At 47.9% G+C, this 25,656-nt stretch overlaps 1 protein-coding gene across 1 annotated transcript in view; it reads right to left on the bottom strand.

The window, feature by feature from the left end:
* LPP (LIM domain containing preferred translocation partner in lipoma) overlaps positions 1-25,656 on the bottom strand; it is a 382,758-nt gene that overhangs the window by 276,244 nt on the left and 80,858 nt on the right. Inside the window, exon 4 of the mRNA XM_084847796.1 lies at positions 24,711-24,790. The gene's annotated coding sequence lies outside the window, so the exon portion shown is untranslated. The remainder of the gene's footprint in view (positions 1-24,710; positions 24,791-25,656) is intronic.

Here is a 25,656-nt window from a genome sequence, read left to right as displayed (position 1 = left end):
AGCAGCAGCTGAAGGCAGCTGCAGTAAAGGCCTGGTCATGTCCATGGGTTCCAGACTTCAGGCAGTCACTGACTGCAAAGGATTTTCATCCAGGTATTAAAGGCGATGCTTAAGCTTGAAATGATGTTGGTTTGTTCCACTACTTATGAGCCACCAACTCTGGGTGTGTGTGTATGCCACTGGCCGTACTTCATGACTGGTTCATGCCCCACTTTTGTCAAACCCCTTGAATTACAGCTGGAAGTCCTGACTTCGCTCCCATCTGGGTGTGTTTCCTTTCAACTTCAATGTGGTGGTGTACAGAGGCCAACTGCCAAAACAGTTATCCTTGTTCCGATATTTCTGGCCCTGACTGTAAAATGAGCCGGGCAGGTACCATACAGTATTCCAGCATGGTGGATCTGTCTGCCCTGTTGCTCAGCTGCCCTGTTCCATGTGTCCTCACACTCTCCCACACCTCTTTTCTCTGAGCCTTGGTTTTCCTAGAATTACCCACAGCACCACCCTCCCCCCACCCCAAGAAGCCAGGTAACTCTCGAGTAGCACGCTCTGGGTCTCAACAGATTCCTTACGCAACTCCTTTGCGGGAGGTAGCATCTGTTCCTTCAGAATTAATAAACTGGCAGGAACAACCTCTCCCCAACCTCAACATACACACGCACCCCACAGAGGTTTAACTGGAGCACAGGAGAATGGCTTTCCCAGAATGGCCCGTCAGCCAGAACAGCAGAGTTTGCATTACAGAACAATTACACATGACGGAAGAAAGCACAGGGACTTACTTCTCTCTTTTGCTTTGTCTTGTTCCCAAAGAGTGGCCAGGATTATCAGAAAGAGCAGGAAAGGGCCAGAAAAAATAGGAGTGACTTGTCAGTATTCTGTATGATGCCTATTTTTCTATAAGTGCTCAAATAAATAATCATAATAATGTTTGGTGTTGAAATGCCAGAGATGCTTTGAGACAAATTCAGTGCAGCCCATCAGGTGGCTCAGAGGAATGAATGCTGGACTTTAAACCAGGAAATCTGCCTTCAAGGCTCACGTTAGCTCTGCACCTTAGGTAAATTGCACTCTCAGTACCTCAGATGTCCCTGTCCAAAACGGAATAACAATGACCTATTTGGCAGGGCTGTTGTGAAGCCAAAGGGGAGCAGGAAGAGAAACGTAAAGCACTGTGCACATCTATAAGGCTATGACATAACCAAATAACAAGCATCAAGAAGAAAGCTTGTTTGTTAGGATCCAAGCTTTTAAAAAGTTTAGTAGTAGTAGTATAAAATAAGTCATAAGGTGCCATACCTGAGCAGCTGTCAAAATTGTGAGCTCACTGACAGAGACAACTGCAACTATTCCAATATTTAAGATAGTTCATATTTAATATTATTTTATTAATTTGTTTGTATTTTTTTAGGCCGCTTTGGGAAAATCACCGTGATAGCCAAACAGAGATGCCATGTTCTGAGGCAGTGTGCTTCGTAACACCAGGAGAGCACCATCAGATGGCCAGTTTTTTACACATTTTGCTAAGAGGTGGCCAAGATACCAGTCGTTTAAAGGTTTTCGTTTAAAGGGAAGTTTACACTTGTTTGCATCTGTTTTTTCCACACCAGTTTTTCTTTTTGTTGGTTAAGCAAGACGTCAGGGAAATAAACTGCTGTCTGGCTTTTGTAGAATGGGCATGGAACGCGACTTTTTTTTTTCATCTTCAACAGAAATATTTAACATGCACATATAAAAACAGATATTTATTTATTAGATTTCTATACCACCCAATAGCCAAAGCTTTCTGGACAGTTCACAAAACAAGATACAAACATATAAATAGCAGATCTAAAGACAACTGGAAGTCATAAAGAGTTGTTCCCTAGAGTAATACCAGGTGCTGTTTCTGCAGTTGTACACCTTTCATTGTTGTTCCAATTACAAAATGATAAGTATATTTCAGTTTTAATTGATATGTTGTGATTTTGACAGCCATTTTGGATGTTTACATTTCCATTTTCTCAGCATCGTAGTGTCACAGAAAGTTGGTTTATACATCAAAGTATGACCAAAGTATGTGTCATTTAAAGTTCTTTGACTAACACATTTCCAGTGCAATCCAGTGCATGCCTACTCAGAAATAAATCTCATTACATTCAATGGGACTTACTCTAGGGTAAGTGTGCTTCAGCCTAAGGGAGCAATCCTATGGGCCCTAGGCACTGTCTGAGGGGCTATAGGACTATTTGGAATCCCCCTCCGAGGTCAGAGACAGCACTCCAACTTTGGAAGGGGGAGTTGATCCGGACCCTGCCCCAACCCCACACAGCCAGCGCGCAAAGAACTGTGCCGGCTGCCCTCCAAGGTCAGAAAAGTGACCTTGGAGAGGAGGGAAAGAGGGTGTTTCGGTGGGTGGGGAGGGGAGGAGACTGGAGAGGCATTATACAAGCTATCCTGAACCCCTTCCAACCCTCCCCCTCCAAAGTGCCCCAGCCTGACAGGCAAAACAAGCCCATCTAGTGAAAAATGCAGGGTGGAAGGATGGGGAGGCGAATATCGCCTCCATCGCTCCTCCCACCCTGCATAGGATGATCCTAAGCCTCTGCCTCTGGGTGCTTACAAACATCAAGGGCACAGAATAACATAGTTTGCACAGATTATGTGTTCTGGCCCAAAATAAATTTTCGTTGGCTGCCATTTTATAATTTTTCAATGTGGACATCTAAAAATATTATACTAGGCCTAGTATAAGCTTGCCTGCAAAATTTCATCAAAACTAGTTAAACAGCAAGGCTCCAGGGACAAATGTGTGCTGTTCAGGACTTTGCATCACCCACATTGGCTGTCACTCCCTGTTTTTAGGGTCAATGCTAAAGTGTATCATTTAGGTACAGACAGATTTGGATTCAGCAGGTCAAAAAACATAAAATAACCTGGGAAATCTCCCTGACTATCCCAGCAGGCTGTACGGCGGGAGCTGAGGGGGGAAGCAAAGCCAATGCACCAGTCCTGCTGAAAGTACTAACATTTTCCTCTCCCCGCGCATGGTGACGCGTGCCCCTGGCAATTTCGAGATTACGAAGAAAGCTCAGCCTCCCAGCTACCATAGCAAGGGTGGAGAGCCAAGTTCTCTGGTCTCCTCTGCCCCCTGGGCCTGCTGCTTGAGTGCTGTGGCTTCATTGACTCCAGGCTCCCAACAGCGCTTGGGAAAAGAAGCCAGAAGAGGCAATGGAGGCTACTCGGAAACTCCTGCCAGAATCTCCTTGAACCAAACTCTGCAACATGCCAGACTCTGGCAGTGCTCAAATTCCGTGGGCTACTTTGTTGCCCCTTGTGCTGGACTGTCCCTTTGGGAAGGCTTTCCATGAGGCCCCTGCAGGACTTGGATCCCTCCCTATCCTACCTGCTTGCCTCCCACCCCACTTGCCTGCCCCCGATGGCCCTAGACCAAGGGTCCCCAGCCTTTTCGGGTCAGTGGGCACATGTGGAATTTTAAGAGAGTGTCATGGGCACTATAGCAAAATGGCTGCCATGGGGGGCCTACCCGTTCAGAAAATGGCTGCCATGGTGGGAATGAACAGTCACAATCCTTTCCGAACAAGCAAAGTGGGGAGACTAAAAGGAAAGCAACTTCCCCAAGAAACTAAGCACAAGATCACAGAATCATAGAATAGTAGGGTTGGAAGGGGCCTACAAGGCCATCGAGTCCAACCCCCTGCTCAATGCGGGAATCTAAGTCACAGCATCCCTGACAGATGGCTGTCCAGCCTCGTCTTCAGTGCCTCCAGTGTGGGAGAGCCCACCGTCTCCCTAGGTAAAGTAGATAAGAGTGGGGGCTGAACTGCAAAACCCAAAGCCACTCTTTGGAACCCACATACAGATGGCACTGGAGGGCAGCACTTCACTTAGCAACACGCCAGCCTCCCAGTTAAAATAATGACAATGATCATCACAATCTCAAGAAATAAAACGAAAATCAAGAGGGGCAGGGAGCCTGGCGGGCACCAAGAGAGGTCTCCGTGGGCACATTGGTGACTCGAGCACCAGGTTGGAGACACCACCCACGGACCAAATTCTTCCAAAATGCATCCTGTCCCGCTTTCAGCCAGCAACACTACTCAGACTTCCAGGTAGCCTCAACACATTTTTAGAGTCCGTACAGTTCCTTGCCCTCAAGTCTGGCCTTTCCTTCATTCATCAACTCCGTTGTTAAGTGTTCATTTGCACTCATTGTGCCGCTCTGCCCTTGGTCCTCTCGCCGGCTATTGTGTTTGCTAGACCGCTGCACTTATCTGTTCCAAGCTCCCAACTAAGAAAAAAACAAACGGGGGTACCAATTCAAAAGCACCATCTGACAATCGACTGTCGTCCCAAGATCAAGCGGCTCTGAAGCAAGACTCAAAGCTACACATGACAATGCGAGCCCACGCAGAGGGGTTGCTGGCCCCTCGGCAGCCTTGTGATGAGAAGGCTGTTTTCAAGGGAACAAAGCGTGCCCTTGATTTATGCAGCCGACAGCCACATGTTACATGGCAGTGACCTAATATTAAGAGAAGAAAACGACCGCATGTTAAAAATGGTACAGAAATAGGCCAGAATCATAAATTGCCAGCTGAGTCATCCCAGCATCTGCTCTATGACTACCTTACTTCCTTTTTTTCTCACTTTGCAGGACTAGATAATGGGGTGTGTGTGTGTGTGTGTATACACACACACACACACACACACACACACAGTGTGTATGTGTGTGTGTATTTGTATGTGTGGTTTATCCAGGGCAGTTCAACAGCTAAAAAAGGGACATAAAAAGGAGCAGTATGAGGCAAATTACTTCCCTTTAAATTTATTCACCCTTTAAAAATAAAATATGGTACAGCTTCGCCCCTTAGATGTTAGTCAGGGTTCTCTCTCTCACACACACATACATGCCCATGAACCTGCATACACACATACACACACACATACACACACACACCTTAGATTAATATAATGTATGTATTTCTGACTCTCATACACAGACCAAGCTCAAGTCTGGGTACAGCCTGCCAGCTGTCCCATGCTAGTGGTCAGGTTGCTGTGACATCACAGAATGTTTGCAAACATTCCAAGTGGTAGAAGAGGCACTATATATGACAGCATTTTGAGAAACAGTGCAGCAGCTTTTCTGCATGGTGTTCCAAGCAAGCATAAACAATAAAGATTTTTTGACTTACCAAAACACAGGACAGAAAGCTGTTAACACACTTTGGGTGAGTGGGCGCAGGAAGTTGGCCATGGTGACCCTGCTCTATGCATTTAGGCTCCCCCCTAGATGCAAAGAACAATCTCTCCGCTTCACAGCCAAAAAACTGCTGGACTTTTTCCAGCGGGGGGAGGTACACAGCGGTTTGTGCTTGTAATTCATACACATAGCAAGCACTGCTACAACACACCTGTGCACTTTCCTTGTGTGTGCCCTTTGTTGCTTAGCATCACATTCCATGACATTTAGAAGCCTAGACAGAGTAGTAGAAGATCCTGGAAACTGAGCAGTACTAACACAGAAGAGTGTTATAGTCAAGAAGCATTATGAGCGCCAACAAAACTTTATTTGGAGCGAGAGGTTAAAAAAGAACACATAGGATAAAGATACCCCTTCATGGATCACTGTTGTGGCGAAGGGGCTTGCGTAACTCAGTGAAGCCATAAGCTATGCTGTGCAGGGCCACCCAAGACGGACAGCTCATGGCAGAGAGTTCTGACAAAATGTAGTCCACTGGAGAAGGAAATGGCAACCCACTCCAGGATTCTTGCCAAGAAAACCCCATGGAACGTATCACAAGGCTAAAAGATATGACGCCGGAAGATGAGCCCCTCAGGACGGAAAGTGTCCTACTGTACTACTGTACTACTAAGTAGTACTGGGGAAGAGCAGAGGGAATTTCCAAGTAGCGCCAGAAAGAGTGAAGTGGCTGGGCCAAAGCCAAAAGGACACCCAGCTGTGGATGTGTCTGGTGGTGAAAAGGAAGTCCGATGCTGTAAAGAACAATATTGTTTAGGAACCTGGAATGTCAGATCAATGAATCAAGGTAAGCTGGAGGTGGTCAAACATGAGATAGCAAGATTGAACATTGACATCTTGGGAATCAGCGAACTAAAATGGACAAGCATGGGCGAATTTAATTCAAGTGACCATTACATCTACTACTGTGGGCAAGAATCCCTTAGAAGAAATGGAGTAGCACTCATAGTCAACAAAAGGGTGGGAAAAGCAGTACTGGGGTACAATCTCAAAAACGACAGAATGATCTCAGTACGAATCCAAGGCAAACCATTCAACATCACAGTAATTCAAGTCTATGCCCCAACCACTGAGGCCGAAGAAGCTGAGGTTGATCGGTTCTATGAAGACCTACAACACCTTCTAGAACTAACACCAAAAAAAGATGTCCTCTTCATCATAGGGGATTGGAATGCTAAAGTAGGAAGTCAAGAAATCACCGGGATAACAGGCAAGCATGGCCTTGTTGTACAAAATGAAGCAGGACAAAGGCTAATAGAGTTTTGCCAAGAGAACACACTGATCATAGCAAACACTCTTTTCCAACAGCACAAGAGGCGACTCTACACATGGACATCACCAGATGGTCAATATCGAAATCAGATTGATTATGTACTGTGCAGACAAAGATGGAGAAGCTCTATACAGTCAGTCAAAACAAGACCTGGAGCTGACTGTGGCTCAGATCATGAGCTGCTTCTTGCAAAATTTTGGCTTACATTGAAGAACGTCGGGAAAACCACTAAACCATTCAAGTATGACCTAAATTATATCCCTTATGAATATACAGTGGAGGTGAGGAATAGATTTCAGGGATTAGACCTGATAGACAGAGTGCCTGAGGAACTATGGACGGAGGTCCGTAACATTGTTCAGGAGGCAGCAACTCAATCCATCCCAAAGAAAAAGAAATGCAAGAAAGCAACGTGGCTGTCTGAGGAGGCTTTCCAGGTAGCTGAGGAAAGAAGGGAAGCGAAAAGTAAGGGAGAAAGGGGAAGATATACCCAACTGAATGCAGAGTTCCAGAGAATAGCAAGAAGAGAAAAGCAGGCCTTCTTAAATGAACAATGCAAAGAAATCGAGGAAAACAATAGAATGGGGAAGACGAGAGATCTTTTCAAGAAAATCGGAGATATCAAGGGAACATTTTGTGCAAAGACGGGCATGATAAAGGACAAAGAAGGCAGGGACCTAACAGAAGCAGATGAGATTAAGAAGAAGTGGAAAGAATACACAGAAGAACTATACAGGAAAGATCTGAATGTCCCTGATAGCCATGATAGTGCGGTCACTGAACTTGAGCCGGACATCCTCGAGAGTGAAGTCAAGTGGGCCTTAGGAAGCATTACTAACAACAAAGCTAGCAGAGACGACAGTATCCCAGCTGAGCTATTTAAAATCCTAAAAGATGATGCTGTTAAAGGGCTGCACTCAATATGCCAACAAATTTGGAACACTCCACAGTGGCCACAAGACTGGAAAAGGTCAGTTTACATTCCAGTGCCAAAGAAGGGCAATGCCAAAGAGTGTTCAAACTACTGTACAATTGCACTCATTTCGCATGCCAGCAAGGTTATGCTCAAAATCCTACAAGCTAGGCTTCAGCAGTATGTGAACCAAGAAGTACCAGAAGTACAAGCTGGGTTTCAAAGAGGCAGACGAACTAGAGATCAAATCGCCAACATTCGCTGGATCATGGAGAAAGCAAGAGAATTCCAGAAAAGCATCTATCTCTGCTTCATTGACTACTCTAAAGCCTTTGATTGTGTGGATCACAACAAACTCTGGCAAATTGTGAAAGAGATGGGAGTACCAGACCACCTTACCTGTCTCCTGAGAAGCCTGTCAAGAAGCAACAGTAAGAAGCGGACATGGAACAAACGATTGGTTCAAAATTGGGAAAGCAGTACGACAAGGGTGCATATTGTCACCCTGCTTATTTAACTTATATGCAGAGTACATCATGAGAAACCCATGTCGGGTTGGATGAACCCAGGTCGGAATTAAGATTGCCGGGAGAATTATCAACCTCAGATACGCAGATGATACTACCCTAATGGCTGAAAGAGCCTCTTGTTGAGGGTGAAAGTGGAGAGTGCAAGATTAAAAAAACGAAGATCATGGCATCTGGCCCCATCACTTCCTAGCACACAGAAGGGGAAGAAATGGAAGCAGTGACAGATTTTATTTTCTTGGGCTCCAAGATCACCGCAGACGGTGACTGTAGCCATGAAATTAAAAGACGCTTGCTCCTTGGGAGGAAAGCTATGGCAAACCTAGACAGCATAGTAAGAAGCAGAGACATCACCTTGCCGACAAAGGTCCGTATAATCAAAGCTATGGTTTTCCCAGTAGCAACGTATGGCTGTGAGAGCTGGACTATAAGGAAGGCTGAGCGCCGAAGAATTGATGCTTTTGAACTGTGGTGCTGGAGAAGACTCTTACTGGACTGCAAGGAGGTCAAATCAGTCAATCCTAAAGGAAATCAACCCTGACTGCTCATTGGAAGGACAGATACTGAAGCTGAAGCTCAAATATTTTGGCCACCAAATGCAAAGAGAAAAGTCACTGGAAAAGACCCTGATGCTGGGAAAGACTGAAGGCAAAAGGAGAAGGGGGCAGCGGGGGATGAGATGGCTAGATAGCATCACCGATGCAATGAATATGAACTTGAGCACACTCCGGGAGAGAGCGGAGGACAGGAAGGCCTGGCATGCTATGGTCCATGGGGTCATGAAGAGTCAGACACAATTTAACGACTGAACAACAGGAGAAAGAGAAGAAAACTGCAAATGCATGCGCAAATACAGTACAGCTGTCTTAAGAATGTCATATCGTACATTTTATGGCATCACTGCCCTTATCATAACATTAACAACTTCACATGATGCATCCTAGAATTATTTCCTTCATCTTGGAAACATTGGTGAACACTCTCTAGAACAGTCTTCCCAATCTGGTGCCCTCCAGATGTTTTGGACCCTTGGCCATGCTGGCTGGGGCTCACTGGAGGTGCTGTCCAAAACCTCTGAAGGGCACCAGGTTGGGGAAGGCAGCTCTAGAGAGCAGCAGTGGAGTCGGCAGGGAGGGTCTTTAGCCCTGGAAGGAGCAATGAGTCTGCTTGATCAGGTCTTAGGGTTCCAGAGAAGCCTGGATGATTCACTTTACTTTTCACATTGTTATCAGCCACTTTTTACATCAGGCAACAATACAACTTTTGCATGGCTTGAATGTTTAACTACAGCAATGCTCTTTTGGAATGGCATACTTTTCCTTGAACTGTGCATATGGTTGCACATCTTTAAAAAGCCGTGATAGCATCAGAGAACAAGCCTACCTTTTCTGGCAGATCTGGTGACTGAGGCGCAACAAGGCCTGGTCACCAGGTCTACCAAAGTAGGTAGATCTCGCCTGAGAAATGTGTATGCCAGGTCTGCCCCTCTGTTGTTTCTCAATGGGTAGACCTGGTGTCCAGACAACGTTTTTCCACCCACAGCTGAAACCCTCAGTGCTTTCTATGACTGTCTCTGGGCCAAAGGCCATTACGGGGTCAAAGGGCATGGTTAATACTAGGGTAGGGGTAGGGTGACCTGCTCAGCTTGCAGCCCACTGCTAGGTTCTGCTCTACAGGAAACACACAGTAGGGTCAGGTACCTTCACAAGAGGTTTCTTTATTTCTAGAATACACGAGAAAACACTAATTTCTGTGCAGCTGCGTGGCACACTGTCTCAGCTCCAGGGCCAACGCTAAGCAAGAGATGGGGAGAGGTTCCACTCAGGCCTCCTGCAAGAGCTAAAATTGGCAGGTTCTCTTAAAGCTATATATCTCACAACAACCCATTTTAACCCTTGAGAAATTGCACTGCTTCTACAATCCATTTCACAGCCCAATCTGCACTTCCCTAGAACACCAACAACACTTGACTACATTGTAGAGTTGCCATACACTGCTCTAACACACCCTTGCTCCACAAAATAGTAATAACTACTCTGGGCTGCTTGGCTGGACTTGCATTTCTCAGCCACGGCCCTGCCTCCTGCAATATGGGTATAATAAGGATGAAGTTTATCTGCGCATATTGTCAAGGTAATTTTTTAAATGTTTATAAACTCAGGAAAACAAATATTAAAAAGACTTGAGGTAGAAAGAACACAAACTCCTATGTCTGCTACTACCTTTTGTTTTCTGGTAGACACACTGCTGCCCAAACCCAGCTACAGGAAACTCCTGGATTTCAAAATTGTAGTTTTGTTCTGTTTTGTTTTGTTTTGAATGAGGCTGCAATTACTTACTAACAGGAAAGACCCCAAAGAGGCTTAACACACCCAGAAGTGTGAACGGCCTATACCACCGCCAGGATCAGAGGCAGTAAGACTATGTACACCAGTTGCTGGGGAACATGGGTGGGAGGGTGCTGTTGCACTCACGTCCTGCTTGTGGATTTCTCGTGGGCAGCTGGTTGGCCACTGCGTGCACAGAATGCTGGACTAGACAGATTCAGCGTGGCTCTCCTTATGTTCTTATGTGCTGGAGCCTTGTCGTGCTGCTGTCTTTACTCATGAGGTGCCCTCTTCATCATTTGCGAGGGCTAGGTGGTGGCTCAGCCTCCCCCTCTGCCTCAGAAGCTGAGCAACCTGTCCCTCCACAACGCAGATCTGAAGGCATCACCCCTGAGGGCCAAGAATCGTCTGGGGTAGTGCCAGTGTCCTCTGAGGCAGCCTGTTCCCTGGAGAGATCTGGCCCTGAAGGTTCAAGCTCTTACTTCGAGGAAGATTCCTCCAGCGGGGACATGACATCCACAACTATGACAATGAAAAATCTCCATCATCTTTTTTTTCTTTCTTTCTAAAGAACCCAAAACAGCCTTCCCCAACATGGTACCCTCCAGATGTGGTAGCCTACAAAACTCTTCACCCCCAGCCAGCATGGCCACTGGCCACTTCCTTGTAAGGAAGGTGCTCACACACTTGGAGCCTTTCAGGGCACAATCCTACTGAGAAAGCCTCCGAAATCAGGGGCTACTGGCTATCCAATGCAGAGCGGATGGAGGATCAAGGATGGAGGATGGAGGAGATCCTCTTCTGCATGCCTCGCCCACCCTGCATCTGTGGCTAGACATGTGTTTTTGCACATTTAGCTGTGGCTTCAGGGAGAAGGAGGGAACAGGCCTGGAGGCCCAGTAGGACGCTATCTAAAGCAGCTTTCGTGGTCTCCTGGCCTCCTGCCCCAGGGAACGCCGCATTTCCACCCTCTCTACACTCCATTTTACAAGTACAGAGAGGCAGCCATCACGGTTCTCCCTGTGCAGGCTACGAGGGGGAGGGGGACAGGAGCACGGTTTCCTGGCTCAGAGCGCTGTCTAAGAAACTTGAAGCCAGTAAACTGAAAAATCCTATAGCCCTATAGATAGTATCTAGCAGCCACAGGATTGCTCCCTTACTTGTCCATTTCCATCATCCTTTCCAGCTCTACAACGTTCTTTTAGACTCTGCAACCAAAGAGGAGCACTTCTGGGTGACATGCCCCAAAGTCAGGGCAAAAGAAGCAGTTTTAAGACCTCAGCCATCGTCTTGCATATGCCGGCCAGGTATAAAAAGCAACGGGTATGCCTCAGAGTTGCCCTCCCATGCACAGAAAGATCAGGGTTATTCCCCAGCTGAAAACAATGCAACACTAAAAACAGGTAGTATGAAAGTTCCACACTGCACAAATTGGAATACGCATTAAAAAAAAAAAAAAAAGCTGGGGACCATTAGATCTCCTTGAGACCCTCAGAGGCCAAAGAAAAGCCAAGCACGAAGTCTTACTTCCCAGCTGGAGGAATTCCTGAAAATGGAAGCTGATTTTCACTGGAAGTTGTTTTCTTGCTGGTACTAAAAGCTGCCCCAGATTCTTTGGATCTTTCCAAAGTGAAGCTTAATTTAAAAAAGGAAAGGCCCCTGATGTCTCAGACACAGGTTGAGCACTTTCTAATCCTGCCTTTCCTAGCTGGAGCTGGGGAGGCGGGGAGTGCGGGAGGGGGTTGCACTTGTGGTAAGGTTCCCACGTGACTTTCTGCCAACACAGATATGAAGGCCTTCAGCCCAGCCCTGAACATTTTGGACAATAAGGGAAGAAGCGCACTCTTAGTGTACATCCAAAAGGGCCCAAGTGTAGTCCTTGGCATGTTCCTGGCAGGATGGGAGTAGTAGTCCAACATATCTTGGGGGGCACCAGGTTGGGGAAGGTGATGTACGAGATCCAAATATCATGAAATACTTTACCACCCCAACTGCTAGTTCAACAGAGTGGTGAAAGATTGCTGAAGGATAATACATCCACACAAAGTCATCCCAAACATGTGCTCTCCAGAAGGGTGATCACCCTTTATCTGCCCAAAATCTGAAATCTCATTAGAGGATGAGGGGCTTGCAATGCCCAGGATACCCCATTCTAACACTGAGAGTAATCCCAAGTCAGGGGTCACAGAATCATAGAATCATAGAATAGTAGGGTTGGAAAGGGCCTACAAGGCCATCGAGTCCAACCCCCTGTTCAATGCAGGAATCCAAGTCAGAGCATCCCTGACAGGTGGCTGTCCAGCCTAGTCTTGAATGGCTCCAGTGTGGTCCTTCAGTTGCAAATCTGGAATACATACAGTGTTGTGGGCACTCTCACAAAATGGCTGCCATGGTGGGGGCTTGCCCACTCATGAAATGGCTGATGTGGTGGGCATGGTCGTTCACAAAACGTTCATTTCTCAGGAGGCAAACTTGTGAAATGGTAAGAAAACTAACTTGCCTAAGAACCAAAGAACATGGCAGAGATGGCGTTTGAGCTCCAGAACACAAATCCACTCTTTTGAAGCCAGAGTTTTGTGCTCCAACACCCATTTCACAGAAGGTGAACTCATGAGGCTGACAAGTAACTCGGCCAAGAAACTAAGTACAAGGAAGAGATGGCATCTGATCCCCAAATGCAAGATCGTATTTATGGTCAGGTGTAGCCAACCCACAGGCATTGCGCTCTGCATGTGCCCCACAGTCCTCTTCTGCAGCATGGTGGCGGTGGAAAACAAATGGTGCTTTGCCACCAAAATCCAGCAGCAAATTGCCACAGAGCTTTAGAAAAGCCAGATTTAGCTTGTTTTCTAGCTAAATTTGGCCTTTCTAAGGCTCTGTAGCAGTTTGCTGCCAAATTCTGGCAGCAAACCACAGATTTTTATTTTTGCCAGCAGTCAGCAGTCCTACGGACCCCAGACTACGTGAAGTTAGATGAACAGGCAAGAACAGCTACGCAGGCCTAATTTCTGTAGCTCATGGCTGCGACATGCGATGCTGGTCATTGTCTTAGAGGACTCTGAAGGGGGATTCGATAAATCCACGGGGGTGGACAGGCCTGTGAAAGGCTCTCGGACATGGAGGCAACATAGAACAGCCACATAACGCTGAAAACCAGTGGTTGGAGAGCAGCAGTGGGGCAAGGCTGATGTGTCCATGTCTTTACCATATTCTTACCCAGTCCAAAGAAATGCGCCACGCTTGAGGCGCACCAGTCTCCAAGGAACCGCAGCATGGCAGATGCAAAAGCTCGTGTGCGCGCAGAACTCTCAGTCAAAGGTCTCCATGTCATCAGAGTCAGCGTGGGACTTTCCCAGCTCTAATTGGTGGATATGAAAGTCTAACTAAACATACCGGGGGGGGGGGTAGTGAGTACTATTATTCTTGAGAGGAGCTCAAAAAGGTGGGATCCTGAATATTTCAGGAAGTATGGTGGCTTGAAAAGGAAGCGAAAGAGCTGGGCAGGTACTGCTGTTTTCACACTGTTGTGCTAACTCAAGGTGCACCTTGCAGTCCCTGTCTCAGTCAAATGCAATACAGACCCAGCATCACCTCCCCATATCTCCTCACAAAGCACATCCTGTTCCATTAGGAGCCTTCCATTCTGCCCCAACCAACATTCACGGGTTTTCACTTCACCCAGGGCTTAGCAAATGGATCCATCTCCTCAGGTCAGATTGTCTTAACTACCCTCCTTCCTAAAACAGGATGTGTGCTACATGTCTAAACTGGTCTTCCCCCATGGTCTTCCTCAGATGGGTTGGACTACAACTCCCATCACCCCAGCCAGTGTGGCTCCAGGTGCAATGGGATTCATCCAATGCTCCTGGACAGAGATGCAGCAGGATGACCCGCTCCCAAGAGGGGGCTCTCTGTTGCAACTCTGTGGGAGTGAACTGCTGGCTCGCCTTCTTTCAAGTGCGGGACGCAGCCTGATCCCAGAAGTGTGCAGAAACAGAGAGGGTGGAACTTCCTCGTGGGGGGTGGGGGAGGGAGCAAGTGATCTTTACTCAGTTACAACACACTGCCAAAACACACTCTTTCCAGGTCTTAAGAGCAAAGCATGCTTCCCATTTTATTTCAGAAAATAAGGCTATCAGATGCCCTGGAGAAGCGTGCATCTGGTAGACTGATTTTCCCCAACCTGGTGACCCCCAAATGTTTTGGACTACAACACCCATAATTCCGGACCACTGGCCATGCTGGCTGGAGCTGGTGGGACTTAGTCCAAAACATCTGGAGTGCAGCACACTGAGGAAGGCTGCCATAAGTCATAGAATCCTAAGAGTTGGAAGGGACCTTGGAGATCCAACCCCCTGCCCAATGTGGGATCTACATCTGCTCATTGCTTAACCATGGCTGTCCATTCTGCAAATATTTCCCAAGCTCCCTCACAGGGGATGAGATCTGAAACAAAACTAGCAGGCGGTTCATTCAAACGAAACCTGAAACCCACAAGCCAGCTCTTTCTTTCCGTCCTTCCATCAAAAGAAGTTTGCTTTTTTTTTTGCATTTTAAAAGCAGCGAAAGAAAGTTGTCCAATTACAAAACCATACTTCCTGCTTTTTTTTTTTGCTTTTTTCTTTAGAAAACTGGCAGTTTTAAAATGCAGTATGAATAAAGTAAAACTTCTTCAAGAATTTTGTGTGGGGTTTTGGTTTGGTGCGTACTCCCCCCCACCCCACCCACACACATTCCTCTTGCAGCACATACTAATGATTTATAATCCCAAATTTAGTATGATAATAAATAAGGCTCGTGGGATATTAAGTAAAAGGCTGGAATGACAATTTGCCAGAGAAAGCTGCTGCTTGACAAATATATATATATATATATATATATATATATATATATATATATTGTTTCTTAAGAAGCCCAATTATGTTAATAACCCTCAGAGGATGTAAATGTGAATTGTAACGCATAACAGATGGAGCACTCAGTGACAAGCTAATCTTACCTGAAAATTGGAATCAAAGACCCTGATTCGTATTTATGGATATGGCATTTGAAGCGTACGCTGAACAGGGAATATATAGAAAATCAGTATGTCCTACAAAATATTCCATGCCTTCATTTCATCTCACTCAAGGTGACTACTAACATTCTCTGACACACTTTGTATTTTCCATCACTAATTCTTCTCAAATGTTCTCTCCTCCACCACCTCAGCTGCCTTGGAGCCTCCATCCTTTCCCCTTTGCTGTTCCTTGTGCCTGAAACTCCCTCCTGGAATACTTGTCTCATCTGGAACGTGGAGTGAAGGGGCAGAAATTGGAGAGCACAAAACTCAGGGAAAACACAAGCTAACGTCAGTCATGTCAGCCTCCTCAATATCGATTCACATGACCAACCAGCTGCAGTCGAATGACATCTGGAACACATCTCAGGTGGATCTGATATTTTCGTCCACGAAGCAAGGGTTGTTGGAAACAGCTGGCATGGTTTGCAGCAGGAAGGCACACCTGCGGTTATCCCTCCCCCATAATAGTGGAACCCGGTGGAGTCCTCCCGCGAAGCTGAATGGTGGAAGATTCAGGACAGATAAAGGGAAGGACTTCTTCACATAGCGCATCATTAAAACTATGGAATTTGCTACCACAAGATGTCATGACAGCCACCAACCTGGATGGCTTTAAAAGAGCATTGGACAAATTCGTGGAAGAGAAGCCAACAATGGATAGTAGTCCTGATGGCTACATGGTGCCTCCAGGATCAGAGGCAGTATGCCTCTGTACACCAGTTGCTGGGGAACATGGGCTTGAGGATGCTGTTGCACTCATATCCTGCTTGTGGGTTTTCCTGTGAGCAGCCGGCTGGCCACTGTGTGAACAGAATGCTGGACTTCAGCATTCCCTAATTTGCGGACAGAATGCCACCATCCCTAATTTGGCACTAATATGCAGGGCCAAATAGGGATAGTGTCATGCAGCCTTCCCCAGTGGCCAATGGCCATGCTAGCTGGGTGTCAGGAATGAATCTGAGCATGTGGAGATAGCTAGCAGCTCAAATTCAGAATGGGAACAGCCAGAACCGGGGGAGGCTCCATCCCTAGTGAGCTCGGATACGGCAAGGCCTTCTTCTCAAGACCTTGGCACACAGATGGCTCAGCCTGAGGGCCCCCCTTTCCTCCTCCATGAGAACCCAGGTCTCAGGAGAGGAGGAGAGTGAGGGGCGTGACTTGAGGGATGCTGGCGTCCGTCACACAGCGAACCAGGAAAAGTTAGAGGCAGAGCTCAGACGCCCCACCAGGTTGGCTATGCGTGATAGCCTATGTAGGAGGGAGCTGCTGTAAGGGAGGGACACCCCCACCCAGCTAGTCCAGCCGGGAAGTTCTTGTTCAAACTGCCGGCAACTTCTCTAACTTCTACTTCAGCTCCTGTACTGGTATCCGTAATTGCGTGGAGTAGCAGTTTCCTTTGTAGCCAGAGAGTTTCCTAGAATTTGCATTTCTAAAGGACCCAGTCGTTAACTAATAAAGTAGTGAGCCTGAAGCCTGGTATCTTGGAGTGTGTTGGTTGCGAAGTGGGAGGACAAAGGAACGTGACAGCGGGAGTGACAGAAGCTGTAGTCCACACCTACATAATGGCATCTGGGGAGAGCCACGTTCAAATCCCTCGCCAGCCATGAGCTCACGGTGTGAACCTCCATTGCAGGGTTCATTGTTGCCGCAATGGAGGCAGGGTGGGAGCACAGACACCACCCTGAGCCAGTGGAGGCCGGTGGCTCTGATTTCAGTAGGGCTGTGAATCCATGCTGGGTTTCAGCCAGAACCAGCCAGAACTCTAAAGGAGCTCTCCAAGGTGCTCCGCACCTTGGAGAGCTCCTTTAGAGTTCTGACTGTTTCTGACTGAAACCCGGAGTGGATTTACCGCCCCACTGAAATCAGAGCCACCAGCCTCCACTGACCTAACACAAGTATGTCTACAGCCAAAAACTGCTCGGCCCTGGACACCGTAGACAGGTTATAACAGATTAACCGCTGGTGCTGTAACTCCTGCCACGTCTGTGAGGCGGTCTGCTGAAAGAGCTGCTTGGCCCAAGCCCGTTACTATTGAAAAAGTTTCTCGCTCTCTTCCTCGGCAGGGTCCCCAAGTTCACCGTATTAAATTAAGAGAATGATTCATAAGAAAACAAGGTTTCATGAAGCAAAGGGAGGGGGGTGGAATTCAATTTTGGCCACAGCCAAGTCAGATAATGGGCTTCTTCCCCCATTTCCTCCCTGCGAGGCTAAATCAGAATCAGCACTGCTGAATCTCATCACAACCTGTTCCTTCCAATGTACCCCGAAGAAGGACGCATCAAAAAACAACCCCAAAAGCCACTTAAGTCACGTACTTAATCTCCTATTGAACCCAGGAGATTGGCAAACCTGCTAATTACCTTCCACCGTTCCGGTAAAACAGAGAGGCTACGAGGCCTGGCTCCCTGATTAATTTCCTCTCACAACTGCACCACCGCGTGTGGCTGCAAGCGGGATGAGTCAGTCATGAGGGGCTTGCTTCTTCCTAATTGATGCTGCGCTGCGCTGGGGCTTAGGACGGCCTCCATCATCCGCTGCCTCAGCAGACTTAGGCCCTGCTCAACTTCTGAACCAAGCTGGAGCACGAAAAGGCTAGTCCGCTGGTAAGTTCCTGGCTCATTCCTCCAGTGGTAGAAGACTGGAGTTAGAGCAGCAAACGCCCCTCTGCTGCACACACCTCTCCTGAATCCTCCTTGGGAAGAGATGGGGCAGTCGAGGAGAAATCCACAGCGGGTTTCCTGACCTCTGCTCTTGCAGACCTCTGGCCTCCATCCTCTTTCCCATACAGGACGCCTCCATAAAGCTCATAAGTGGGGCACGAAGGAGAGGTGCCCTGTCCCCAGAAACTGGTACTTACAGGTAGACTGCCTTTATACAGAAAGGATCGATTGAGCTATCATGGCTGATCCCCACTGAATAGGTGTCTCCTCTAGGACTCTGCTTCATCCTCTTAGAAATAAGCCGCCACCACAATGACTTGTAGCAATGAGTTCCACATGTTAATTACACACGGTGTGGAGAGGAACTGCCCAGAAAACTGAGTGGGGCCCCTTCTGGAGAGCTCACTTTCACTTACGCACACAGCCCGGCCCAAACCACACTGTCCGTTTGACCTCAGTACCGAAAGGACTCCCGTCATTCTAAGCTCTAAGTTAACAAAGGGATTGAGAGCCAGTGTGACGTAGCGGTCAGCGTATTGGAGTGGGACTCAGGAGTTTGAATCCTCGCCTGTGGGTTAGTGGGGGGGTCATAGGTCCAGGAAACAGGTCACTTGCCAGTTCTGGATGGTGCTGCACTCCCCCTGAAGGAACAGGTGCACAGTCAGGGTTATCAACACATTTTCTTACTATCCTAGCCTACCTCCGCCTTGTACTCAGTCTTTTAAGCAGGCTGCTTGTCCTTTGCCATGCCTCCCACATAGGGATGTCAGAGAATTCCGCCACAGACCCCAATGAGGCCGGATTCAAAAGAATCCACAGTCCGTGGTGGAAAGGATCCCTTACTTCCACCTCCCTGCACAATCCTCCTCGGGCGGATCCTCCCCGCCAGCAGCTCTGGAGTGCCAGTGATACGGCCACCATTGCCATGCCGTACCGCTGGGTGGGGCTGACTCCGGACCCAAATGACGTCCACTACGCCATTTGCAGCCGTAAAGCTCTTAGATTAAGCTAAATGCGGCCATTACGGCCGCATTTAGCTTAAACTAAGGGCTTTACGGCCGCAAATGGCATAGTGGACGCCATTTGTGTCCGGAGTCAGCCTCAGCCAGTGATACGTCACGGCAATGGCGGCCATATCGCTGGCGCTCCAGAGCCGGCTGGCAGCTCCCCGGAATCGCCGCCGAGTGGAGCCAGACGGCGAGGATTCTGGCGGGAGGGATGGATCACCTCCCGGCAAGGGCAGATTCCCCAGCGGAGCAGCAGGTAGGGAATCCGCGCATCCCTACTCCCACGGCAGCCATTTTGCAGTGGTGTCCAGAATACTTTCTCAAATTGCCAAATGGGCCCATGACCCAAAAAGGTTGCCTTCCCTCACAGTAGCGTTTTGAGTGTTGCAGCAGCACCCACTCTCTGGAATGCTTTACCAGTTGACATTAGACAGCTCCCCGCAGTTCTGACGTTTAGACGTCTTCTTAAAACGCAGCTTTCCCTGGAGTGTGATCCAGCCAGCTATAGTTTCGGGCACACAGTAGTATGTGGTTTAACTGCTGATTAATTTGTATTGTGTTGTTTTTATTGTTATATTTTTTGTTGTTTTGAGGCTACTGAATTTTATGTTTGCCACTTCAATACTGCTGTGGAAAGCAGTATATAAATTAGAGGAATAAAAATAAATAAATAAATAAATAAATAAATAAATAAATATCTCAATAGGTGACTTTGGGCCAGTCACTGACTCTCAGCCTAGCCTACCTCACAGGGCTGTTGTGAGGATAAAACAGAGAGGAGGGAGATCATGCAGGCCACCTGGAACTGAATTCACCGCATTCCAGTGCCAGGAGTGGCGGAAAGCAAAGGGGCGGGGCAAACCCGCAGCATATCTTACCTTTAAGGGCACAATCCCATGCATTCTTAGACAGAAAAAAGTCCTACAACTCCCAGCATTCGCCAGCCAGCTATGCTGTCTAAACATGCATAGAACTGCGTCCTAAACCTCTTACTGCTGGCAACTAAGCTTTAGCAGAAGCATTTCGTCCTTTTAGAACGGAGGAAAAGCAGGGGAAAGCCAGGAAACCACCAAACCATCAGTGGCCAGGGGAAGGGGCCATGGCCATCTTGGGAACCCCCAGGGCTGGACTGACACCCCAAGTGGGCCGGACTTGACACCCTGGCCTAAAGAACATAGCAGTCTGCCGTACATTTAGTCCAACTATTGCCCCATCTAGCCCAGCCCAGTTCACTCCAGCGGGCTGGGCTATCCAGCATTTGGGCAGATACGCTTCCCTGCCATGTGCTGCCCTAGAGATGCCAACGACTGGATTTGGGAGCTTCTGCATGCAGCAGAGGCGCTCCATCATGGAACTACAGTCCCTCCCTAGCCAGGAATTCCTCTGAAGCTGGAAGGTCCCTGCTTTGCTCGGGGAGCCCATATAGTCAGCCACTTGGTTTTCCGAATGAAACCCCCTTCCGGATCAACACCCTTCACCTTCTGCCGGCAGCTGGCAATGAGAGGAGGCAGCGATTCCAGGAAGAAATCCTATGCAGTGGGAGGAAGCAAAGGGGCGGGGAGACGAATCCTCCCTGAAGACCTGACTACCTGCCTGGAGCTTGCCAAGAAGCGACTGCACATTTCGGGACAATGTGGCCTGCAGATGCTGGGAACAAAGTGGTGGTGATGGTGGAGTTAAGCACAATATTATCTCATATGCGAGAATAAGTGTTCCCAGGAGGTGACACTCAGAACATTGGATTCTCTCCGTATGCGACGCCCAGCTCATGTTCTGAATTAATGGGAAAAGGAGAGGGAAGCAAGCCGGGAAGAATGCAGTGAATGAAGAATGCGGCGAATGTCTGGTATTCACGCCGTGCCCTCTTCCCCCGGTCCTCGCTCCCGGCCGTATATGGAGCTGAGCACGGCCGACGGGGTCATGGAGCGGCAACAGGGGCGGCTCAGATTCCCAACACTGTTTGTCTTTGCTGGAAATCCAATGGCTCCCTCTAGGAACAGGCTGCAGGCAGCCACGTGGGCACGGTGGGCTGAGGAGTTGGCAGGCCAGGGGCTGGCCCTCTCAAGGGTCTCCAGGCGAGTCAGGCCAACTGTTAGTTTCACCTGGCAGGCCGTCTCCCACAGGGCCCAGCTGGATGCCCTCAGGGAAACTCCAAACTCTGCCCTGTGGCACCCACACAAAAGAATTTGCCTGGAGCAGAATTTCAAGGCTATGCTGGAGGTTTCTGCACATTTGAGGAAAGAAAAAGTAATTTCAGTAAGATGAGTGGCATGCCGAGGATTTCTTACATTTCTGTCCCCTACATTTGGTAGCTGAAGCTAAACTGCTCTGGGATATGGAGGTCTCACTGCCACTAAACATAGCGTTTAAACTTTCATGCATCTGTCTAATCCTCACTCTGTTTTTTTGCTCAAAAAATCACTTCCGCTGCCAACAAAACCCCTGTGGCAATTAATTCCATGGGTTCGTTAGATCTAGAGTACCAACGTATAGCCTCTTGTTCATCCAGAACCTGCCGCCAATGCTCCGAGAAGCATCGTGGGAGTCAAAATAATTTGCCTCCATTCATCCTTTCATCACCATTCATGATTTTATAAATCTATTCTCATTCGCACCCCTCCCCTCTCCTCGCCGAAACCATTTGTCTAAGCTTAAGATTCTCCACTGCTAAAGCCTTTCTTCCTAACGCAAACACACACGCCAGTTTTCTTCATCTGACCAGGGGGCAGCTTGAGCGGTTAAGAACATTCAACCCACTTCAGGCAAACTCTTAAAGGGGTTGTTGTTTTTTAGGCTAAGCAGGCTTAGATAACAGCTGCGCATTCGATAAACAACATTCCCCATGTTTTTAACTTCCCTTGTCTATGGACGGAACTGGACAAGTCCCGCACAAGCTGAGATTCCAATTTCCAGCACGGGACTTGGTCCCCAGACACCTTCTCTAATTTTAAAAGGAATGCTCTGGCCCTCATGATCTCAGGGAGGGCATGAGTGGCAGTGAGGTCTCTCTTGACTTAAGGGCGGGTCAAGAAAGCAATAGGGTTAAACCACAACACCATAGATGGAGAGCAGAGCATCAAGGAGACATTTAAGCATACAACAACCCTGCAAGACGGGTCAGCATTAGTTTCCATAGTGCAGATCAGGGGGGCAAAAACTGAGGGACACTGGCATGGTGAACACCACTTAGTGCGTTCAGCGCAGAGCTGAGATTTGAACTGGGGGCTCCCTCATTCGCTGAGGCTCAGTCCCTGAGCCACCACCCGACTGTCCTTTTCAGTGCCCATCAGCCCAATTCGAAGTCTAGAGGAGAGGCCGGAAGGTCCCAAATAAGCCCTAAGGAGCCGGAGAGAGAGATCGATTGTGTGCGCGTGTGCACACAACACTCTCAGAGCAATTACACATGGATGACCTCAGCTGGCCTTGGCCAGGAGGATGCTGTGTGCAGCCGGTGGTCAAAATACAGCATCTCCAGTCTTCTCAGTTTCCCGGTACTGAGAATCAGGGCTGGCTCAAGCCTTTTCCTTCTCCCTCCATATGCCCCACCACCACCGTGAGTGTATTGGGGAAAGCTGCATTTCTTTTTCAAGGGTTTTTGCCAGTTGCATTCTTCTTCCCCTGTTCTGTAGGAAAGGTGACATTCATTCAACTCATTTGCACAGAATGAGGGAAGGGGTCTGCCACTGCAGTCAGGAAAAGAGGGGGAGATCACTACCCCCACACCTCTCAGCATGCTGTTCCAAGGACTGGAGGACGGGCATTCCCTCTAGAGGGTTTTCCCACTTAGTCTGGAGCCTGGGAGATTCTGCTGGCCTAGGCAGTCACCTGTACTGTCTACTGCAGGAAGAGGGACCCTCCAGCACGGAGGCCAAATCTGGCCCTCCTGGGGTTCCAACATGCACCTCCAGGGTTCCCCAGGAGGCCACACCCCTTTCCCATGACCCCGCCCCCTTCCCCCCAACCACCAATCGTTTGGTGGTTTCCTGGCTTTTGCGCAGTGTCTTCCCCCATTCTGAAAGCTTGAAGGGCCTCTCCTGAGGCTGAGTTACTGGCAGGAAGAATGTTAAGCTACAACATGCAGGTATTTTTTAAAAAAACGACCCCACCCCTTTTACCTTGGGCCCCAACCCCTTTTGCCTTCAGCCCTGCCCACCATGTGGCCCCCAAGAACTTCTCCAAAACGGAATCCAGCCGGTTGGTTGAAAGAGGTTGCCCAGCCCTGGTCTACGGAGTTGAGCCAGCCCTGCTATGAGCCTGTGTTTAGCACAGGACGAGCCTAGCATGCTCCATACTTGACATGCAAGCCCAGTAGGGCTACCACAGCCAGGTCCTGGAAATGCAAAATCAGGTGCTTTTAAGTCTCATTTATTTCAGAGAGAGAGAGAGAGAGAGAGAGAGAGATGAGCACACACTTAAACCTTTCACTAAAAGCAATGGGACTTCAAAGAGGTGAGCTGTGGCTGGAGGTTTGGAATGGAGTTCAGGATCTGGCCTACCCTTTGGACATGCAGTTCCAGGACGCATCTGCAAAAAAAGGTAGGAGACACACCTGGCTTTGAGCCCTAACAATGCCAAGACATGAGAGGAGGAGAAATAAGACAATGGGGCACACACCACGGCCCTCTCCCTTTGCTTCCGAGGAATCTTCCTCTCTCCGCTTCAGATGCAGAGAGCAGCAGTTAACTGAGCCCAAAAATAACTCTTGTGTTTTCTTGAAACTAGAAATCATTTCCTCCTCCAAGGCTCCGCTGCACGTAACCAACCGGGCTGATCAGCAAAATCTGACAGGTCAGCCTTGTTCTAAAATTTCAGTGCTCGCTTGCATCCTGCATGCATTATTTACATTCACAAAGAGAGGAACACACACACGCACACAGCGACAGCAAGACCTAATGAAGGGCAAACACAGCAGCAACAAAGGGCAAACCTTTCGACAAGCCAACGGACCCTACCTCGAGGCGTGTTTTGCGGCGTTTTGCATCCCCCCCCCCCCCCGCAAGAGCAAAGCCGGCTACCATCCAAATTTGCCAGGACAGAAAGTTGCGAGAAAAGCAGGAGCAAACAGACAACCTTGGACTGAAGGGCAAAACAAAAATCTGTTTGCAATCTGCCCAGAGAATGTTGGTTATTGGGAAGAAGGATGATAATGAAGATGATGATGATAGTAATAATAATAACAACAATAATAATAATAATATGCTAGAGAAGTATGTGATGGAAGGACACAAAAAAGCTTGATGTCAGATAGAGGAGTTCTGGCCCAGCCTTACTCCTGGCAGGCTATTTTTCAATAAACAGGGCCTTTTGTTTTAAATGGGGAGGATAAGCCCTGTCTACAGCAGTATTTAATTTCATACATTTACTCACAACATTTCTATCCCATTCGTCCTCTAAGGAGCTCGATGCAGGATACATTCCCCACCCATTTTATCCTCACAATAACCCTGTGAGGTAGGTAGGCTGCACGATGGCAACTGGTCCAGGATCAGCCAGTGAGCTTCTTGGCTATGGGAGGATTTGAACCCAGGCCTCCCTGGCCTTATTCCAGCATCTTAGTCCATACACTGCACCAGCTGGCTTCACAGCACACCAGGTGTTTCTGGTACAGTTCAAAAACAGGCCTGAGAATGCAATAGTTATTTGGTAGTATATTGCTTTCAGTTCTTGTAAGGGCTTACCTGGAGTCCTCTGTCCAAGAATGAATGTTGACAGTTGGGAAAACAACTCAGAGGGAGAGCTCTGGAGAATATAAATCAGCCTAGAAAGCAAACAGAAGGAACCGGTTCAATTTAAAAATAGTAACAGTCCTAAGTTCAATTCTTCTTGAAAGCACTGCTTGGCTGCCATGAAACACACACAGCACTAAGCAGCCCTGGGCAGTTCACATTTTCCCAGCCTGCGTTCCCTGCCTGTTAAATGGGAATCTTATAAGGCCTACCTCGCAGGAACAGGATGTTGCAAAAATGAAATGAAGACATTATGGTAAAGCACAGGGCACCCTAGAGAGTGTTGAATTATCTCTGCATCTTTCTAAACTGACTTGAAGCTTCGCTAATGTAAGAACCACCATGCTTTCTTTTCTTTTATTTAATTCTGCTCTCTGCCTTAGAAGGGGCCCCCTATTAATGCTAGAGACAGATCCGTATAACTGGTGGCTTTCATATATACTTTTCAAAGGGAGGGCAGCCATTGTTTCTTTCTCCCAGTAGCCTTTCGTAAAAGTTGGGATCTGTTTCTCTGCACCTCGCACAGTCTAACCTGTTTTATTTAAAGGTTGTTTTATCTATCTATGGTCTTTGCCTGTCTTTTTTATTGCCTTTGTATTTTGAATCGAATATATTATTTCACATCGTGTTGAGGTTTTGAACTGTTCTGAGCTGCTCCGAGTGACGCACAGGCACTAGAAGGGCGAGATATTAATTTCTATACAGATAAATAACTGACCTAATTAAATCTGCCTCTAACACCTCCTCCACTCCATCTTACAAAGTGCCAGTTAGAGCAATTTCATCATGCACAGGAACAATCCCTTTCTCTCTCCCCCTGCCCTTTTGTTTGCTACACATCCAGCCTAAAGAAGAGTCCTGTTGAACTCAAAAGCTTGCTGCTACAGCAGGAATCAGA

Source organism: Heloderma suspectum, chromosome 3 (assembly GCF_057233095.1).
Source record: "Heloderma suspectum isolate Gila_16-S chromosome 3, 16-S_ref, whole genome shotgun sequence".
Lineage (NCBI taxonomy): Eukaryota > Metazoa > Chordata > Lepidosauria > Squamata > Helodermatidae > Heloderma > Heloderma suspectum.
Note: the sequence above shows the minus strand (reverse complement) of the source record. Positions and strands in the feature narration are given on the sequence as shown.